Below are 7080 nucleotides of genomic sequence, written 5' to 3' on the forward strand. Positions count from 1 at the left end.
GCCCAAGGCATGTTCATGCAGATGAGCAGGGACAACCCTGGGCATCTTTCTTTTGGTGTTTTTCAGAGTCAGTAGAAAGGCCTCTTTAGTGTCCTAGGTTTTCATAACTGTGACCTTAATTGTCTACCGTCTTTAATCTCTTAGTGTCTTAACGACCGTTCCGCAGATGCATGTTCATTAATTGTTTATGGTTCATTGAACAAGCATAGGGAAACAGTGTTAAAACCCTTTTTCAATGAAGATCTGTAAAGTTATTCGGATTTTCATTAATTATCTTTGAAAGACGGGGTCCTGAAAAAGTGACGTTTTTTTTTTTTGTTGCTGAGTTTAGAATCTGACGTCAAGTGTCTACTGTTCGCTGATGATCTGATGCTTCTGTCACCAACCAATGAGGTCCTACAGCAGCACCTAAGTCTTTTGGTAAATCTCAGTAAGACCAAAATAATGGTGTTCCAAAAAAGGTCCAGTTGCCAGGACCACAAATACAAATTCCATCTAGACACCATTGCCCTAGATCCCACAAAAAACTATACATACCTTAGCCTAAACGTCAGCGCCACAGGTAACTTCCACAAAGCTGTGAACAATTTGAGAGACAAGGCAAAAAGGGCATTCTATGCCATCTAAAGGAAATAAAATCCAACATACCAATTAGGATCTGGCAAAAAAAAAACTTGAATCAGTTATAGAACCCATTGCCCTTTATGGTTGCGAGGTCTGGAGTCCGCTGACCAACCAAGAATTCACAAAATGGGACAAACACCAAATTGAGACTGCATGCAGAATTCTGCAAAAATATGCTCCGTGTACAACGTAGAACACCAAATAATGTATACAGAGCAGAATTAGGCCGATACCAGCTAATTATCAAAATCCAGAAAAGAGACATTAAATTCTACAACCACCTAAAAGGAAGCGATGACCAAACCTTCCATAACAAAGCAATCATCTACAGAGAAATTAACCTGGACAAGAGTCCCCCTAAGCAAGCTGGTCCTGGGCCTCTGTTCACAAACACAAACACAAACACACCCCACAGAGCCCCAGAATAGCAACACAATTAGACCCAACCAAATCATGAGAAAACAAAAAGATAATTACTGGACACATTGGAAAGAATTAACAAAAAACAGAGCAAACTAGAATGCTATTTGGCCCTAAACAGAGAGTACACAGTAGCAGAATGCCTGACCACTGTTACTGACCCAAACTTAAGGAAAGCTTTGACTATGTACAGACTCAATGAGCATAGCCTTGCTATTGAGAAAGGCCGCTGTAAGGAAACCTGGCTCTCAAGAGAAGACAGGCTATGTGCTCACTGACCACAAAATGAGGTGGAAACTGAGCTGCACTTTCTAACCTCCTGCCCAATGTATGACCATATTAGAGACACATATTTCCCTCAGATTACACAGATCCACAAAGAATTTGAAAACAAACCTAATTTTGATAAACTCCCATAACTACCAGGTGAAAGACCACAGTGTGCCATCACAACAGCAAAATGTGTGACCTGTTGCCACAAGAAAAGGTCAACCAGTGAAGAACAAACACCACTGTAAATACAACCCATATTTATGCTTCTTTATTTTCCCTTTTGTACTTTAACCATTTAACCAGTTCGGCCTCCATCATTCTGAAATGGAAGAAGTTTGGAACCACCAAGGCTCTTCCTAGCGCTGGCCGCCCGGCCGAACTGAGAAATTCGGGGAGAAAAGCCTTGGTCAGGGAGGTGACCAAGAATCCGATGGCTTCTCTGACAGAGCTCCAGAGTTCCTCTGTGGAGATAGAAGACCCTTCCAGAAGGACAACCATCTCTGCAGCACTTCACAAATCAGGCCTTTATGGTTGAGTGACCAGACAGAAGCCACTCCTCAGTAAAAGGCACATGACAGCACACTTGGAGTTTGCCAAAAGGCACTTAAAGACTCTCAGACCATGTGAAAGAAGATTCTCTGGTCGAATGAAACCAAGATTGAACTCTTTGTCCTGAATGCCAAGCGTCACATCTTGAGGAAACCTGGCACCATCCTTACGGTGATGCATGGATGTGGCAGCATCATGCTGTATGGATGTTTTTCAGCGGAAGAGACTGGGAGGATCGAGGTAAAGATGAACGGAGAAAAGTACAGAGAGATCCAGAGTTCTCAGCACCTCAGACTGGAGGTTCACCTTCCAACAGGACAACGACCCTAAGCACACAGCCAAGACAACACTGGTGGGGCTTCGGGGAAAGTCTCTGGATGTCCTTGAGTTGCCCAGCCAGAGCCCGGACTTGAACCCAATCTAACATCTCTGGAGAGACCTGAAAATAGCTGTGCAGCGTTGCTCCCCATCCAACCTGACAGAGCTTGAGAAGATCGGCAGAGTAGAATGGGAGAAACTCCCCAAATACAGGTGTGCCAAGCTTGCAGTGTCGTACCCAAGAAGGTTTGAGGCTGTATTCGCTGCCAAAGGGGCTTCAACAAATGACTGAGTAAAGGGTCTGAATCCATATGTAAATGTGATTTTTTTTAACAAATTAGCAAACATTTCTTAAAAACCTGTTTTTGCTTTGTCATTTTGGGGTATTGTGTGTAGATTGATGATGAAAATTATTTAATCAATTTCAGACTAAGGCTGTAACCTAACAACATGTGGAAAAAGTCGAGGGGTCTGAATACTTTCCAAATGTACAGTATCTACCTCAAATACCTCGTAGCACATTCATCTGGTACTGGTAGACTATTCCCTGTATATAGCTCCACATTAGTCTGGTGCTGGTACTCCCTGTATATAGCTCCACATTAGTCTGGTACTGGTAGACTACTCCCTGAATATAGCTCCACATTAGTCTGGTGCTGGTAGACTACTCCCTGTATATAGCTCCACATTAGTCTGGTGCTGGTACTACCTGTATATAGCTCCACATTAGTCTGGTGCTGGTACTCCCTGTATATAGCTCCACATTAGTCTGGTACTGGTAGACTACTCCGTGAATATAGCTCCAGATTAGTCTGGTACTGGTTGACTACTCCCTGTATATAGCTCCACATTAGTCTGGTGCTGGTACTCCCTGTATATAGCTCCACATTAGTCTGGTGCTGGTACTCCCTGTATATAGCTCCACATTAGTCTGGTACTGGTAGACTACTCCCTGTATATAGCTCCACATTAGTCTGGTGCTGGTACTCCCTGTATATAGCTCCACATTAGTCTGGTGCTGGTACTCCCTGTATATAGCTCCACATTAGTCTGGTACTGGTAGACTACTCCCTGTATATAGCTCCAAATTAGTCTGGTGCTGGTACTCCCTGTATATAGCTCCACATTAGTCTGGTGCTGGTACTCCCTGTATATAGCTCCACATTAGTGTGGTACTGGTAGACTACTCCGTGAATATAGCTCCACATTAGTCTGGTGCTGGTAGACTACTCCCTGTATATAGCTCCACATTAGTCTGGTGCTGGTAGACTACTCCCTGTATATAGCTCCACATTAGTCTGGTGCTGGTAGACTACTCCCTGTATATAGCTCCACATTAGACTGGTACTGGTAGACTATTCCCTGTATATAGCTCCACATTAGACTAGTACTGGTAGACTATTCCCTGTATATAGCTCCACATTAGTCTGGTACTGGTACTCCCTGTATATAGCTCCACATTAGTCTAGTGCTGGTACTCCCTGTATATAGCTCCACATTAGTCTGGTACTGGTACTCCCTGTATATAGCTCCACATTAGTCTGGTACTGGTACTCCCTGTATATAGCTCCACATTAGTCTAGTGCTGGTACTCCCTGTATATAGCTCCACATTAGTCTGGTACTGGTACTCCCTGTATATAGCTCCACATTAGTCTAGTGCTGGTACTCCCTGTATATAGCTCCACATTAGTCTGGTACTGGTACTCCCTGTATATAGCTCCACATTAGTCTAGTGCTGGAACTCCCTGTATATAGCTCCACATTAGTCTAGTGCTGGTACTCCCTGTATATAGCTCCACATTAGTCTGGTACTGGTACTCCCTGTATATAGCTCCACATTAGTCTGGTACTGGTACTCCCTGTATATAGCTCCACATTAGTCTAGTGCTGGTACTCCCTGTATATAGCTCCACATTAGTCTGGTACTGGTACTCCCTGTATATAGCTCCACATTAGTCTGGTACTGGTACTCCCTGTATATAGCTCCACATTAGTCTAGTGCTGGTACTCCCTGTATATAGCTCCACATTAGTCTGGTACTGGTACTCCCTGTATATAGCTCCACATTAGTCTAGTGCTGGTACTCCCTGTATATAGCTCCACATTAGTCTGGTACTGGTACTCCCTGTATATAGCTCCACATTAGTCTAGTGCTGGTATTCCCTGTATATAGCTCCAAATTAGTCTGGTGCTGGTACTCCCTGTATATAGCTCCACATTAGTCTGGTGCTGGTACTCCCTGTATATAGCTCCACATTAGTGTGGTACTGGTAGACTACTCCGTGAATATAGCTCCACATTAGTCTGGTGCTGGTAGACTACTCCCTGTATATAGCTCCACATTAGTCTGGTGCTGGTAGACTACTCCCTGTATATAGCTCCACATTAGTCTGGTGCTGGTAGACTACTCCCTGTATATAGCTCCACATTAGACTGGTACTGGTAGACTATTCCCTGTATATAGCTCCACATTAGACTAGTACTGGTAGACTATTCCCTGTATATAGCTCCACATTAGTCTGGTACTGGTACTCCCTGTATATAGCTCCACATTAGTCTAGTGCTGGTACTCCCTGTATATAGCTCCACATTAGTCTGGTACTGGTACTCCCTGTATATAGCTCCACATTAGTCTGGTACTGGTACTCCCTGTATATAGCTCCACATTAGTCTAGTGCTGGTACTCCCTGTATATAGCTCCACATTAGTCTGGTACTGGTACTCCCTGTATATAGCTCCACATTAGTCTAGTGCTGGTACTCCCTGTATATAGCTCCACATTAGTCTGGTACTGGTACTCCCTGTATATAGCTCCACATTAGTCTAGTGCTGGAACTCCCTGTATATAGCTCCACATTAGTCTAGTGCTGGTACTCCCTGTATATAGCTCCACATTAGTCTGGTACTGGTACTCCCTGTATATAGCTCCACATTAGTCTGGTACTGGTACTCCCTGTATATAGCTCCACATTAGTCTAGTGCTGGTACTCCCTGTATATAGCTCCACATTAGTCTGGTACTGGTACTCCCTGTATATAGCTCCACATTAGTCTGGTACTGGTACTCCCTGTATATAGCTCCACATTAGTCTAGTGCTGGTACTCCCTGTATATAGCTCCACATTAGTCTGGTACTGGTACTCCCTGTATATAGCTCCACATTAGTCTAGTGCTGGTACTCCCTGTATATAGCTCCACATTAGTCTGGTACTGGTACTCCCTGTATATAGCTCCACATTAGTCTGGTACTGGTACTCCCTGTATATAGCTCCACATTAGTCTGGTACTGGTACTCCCTGTATATAGCTCCACATTAGTCTGGTACTGGTACTCCCTGTATATAGCTCCACATTAGTCTGGTACTGGTACTCCCTGTATATAGCTCCACATTAGTCTGGTACTGGTACTCCCTGTATATAGCTCCACATTAGTCTAGTGCTGGTACTCCCTGTATATAGCTCCACATTAGTCTGGTACTGGTACTCCCTGTATATAGCTCCACATTAGTCTAGTGCTGGTACTCCCTGTATATAGCTCCACATTAGTCTAGTGCTGGTACTCCGTGAATATAGCTCCACATTAGTCTGGTACTGGTACTCCCTGTATATAGCTCCACATTAGTCTGGTACTGGTAGACTACTCCCTGTATATAGCTCCACATTAGTCTGGTACTGGTACTCCCTGTATATAGCTCCACATTAGTCTGGTACTGGTACTCCCTGTATATAGCTCCACATTAGTCTGGTACTGGTACTCCCTGTATATAGCTCCACATTAGTCTGGTGCTGGTACTCCATGAATATAGCTCCACATTAGTCTCGTACTGGTAGACTACTCCCTGTATATAGCTCCACATTAGTCTGGTGCTGGTACTCCCTGTATATAGCTCCACATTAGTCTGGTACTGGTACTCCCTGTATATAGCTCCACATTAGTCTGGTACTGGTACTCCCTGTATATAGCTCCACATTAGTCTGGTGCTGGTACTCCCTGTATATAGCTCCACATTAGTCTGGTACTGGTACTCCCTGTAAATAGCTCCACATTAGTCTGGTGCTGGTACTCCCTGTATATAGCTCCACATTAGTCTGGTGCTGGTACTCCCTGTATATAGCTCCACATTAGTCTGGTGCTGGTACTCCCTGTATATAGCTCCACATTAGTCTGGTGCTGGTAGACTACTCCCTGTATATAGCTCCACATTAGACTGGTACTGGTAGACTATTCCCTGTATATAGCTCCACATTAGACTAGTACTGGTAGACTCTTCCCTGTATATAGCTCCACATTAGTCTGGTACTGGTACTCCCTGTATATAGCTCCACATTAGTCTAGTGCTGGTACTCCCTGTATATAGCTCCACATTAGTCTGGTACTGGTACTCCCTGTATATAGCTCCACATTAGTCTGGTACTGGTACTCCCTGTATATAGCTCCACATTAGTCTCGTACTGGTAGACTACTCCCTGTATATAGCTCCACATTAGTCTGGTGCTGGTACTCCTTGTAAATAGCTCCACATTAGTCTGGTGCTGGTACTCCTTGTAAATAGCTCCACATTAGTCTGGTGCTGGTACTCCCTGTATATAGCTCCACATTAGTCTGGTGCTGGTACTCCCTGTATATAGCTCCACATTAGTCTGGTGCTGGTACTCCCTGTATATAGCTCCACATTAGTCTGGTGCTGGTACTCCCTGTATATAGCTCCACATTAGTCTGGTGCTGGTACTCCCTGTATATAGCTCCACATTAGTCTGGTACTGGTAGACTACTCCCTGTGTATTTCTTTTTTTTCCTTTTGTGTTACTATTTAATTTGTATTATCATCTTTAAACTGCATCGTTGGGAAGGGCTCGTAAGCAAGCATTTCACAAGTCTACACCAGTTGTATTCGG

The sequence above is a fragment of the Oncorhynchus masou genome, chromosome 23 (genome assembly GCF_036934945.1).
Source record: "Oncorhynchus masou masou isolate Uvic2021 chromosome 23, UVic_Omas_1.1, whole genome shotgun sequence".
NCBI classification, from domain to species: domain Eukaryota; kingdom Metazoa; phylum Chordata; class Actinopteri; order Salmoniformes; family Salmonidae; genus Oncorhynchus; species Oncorhynchus masou.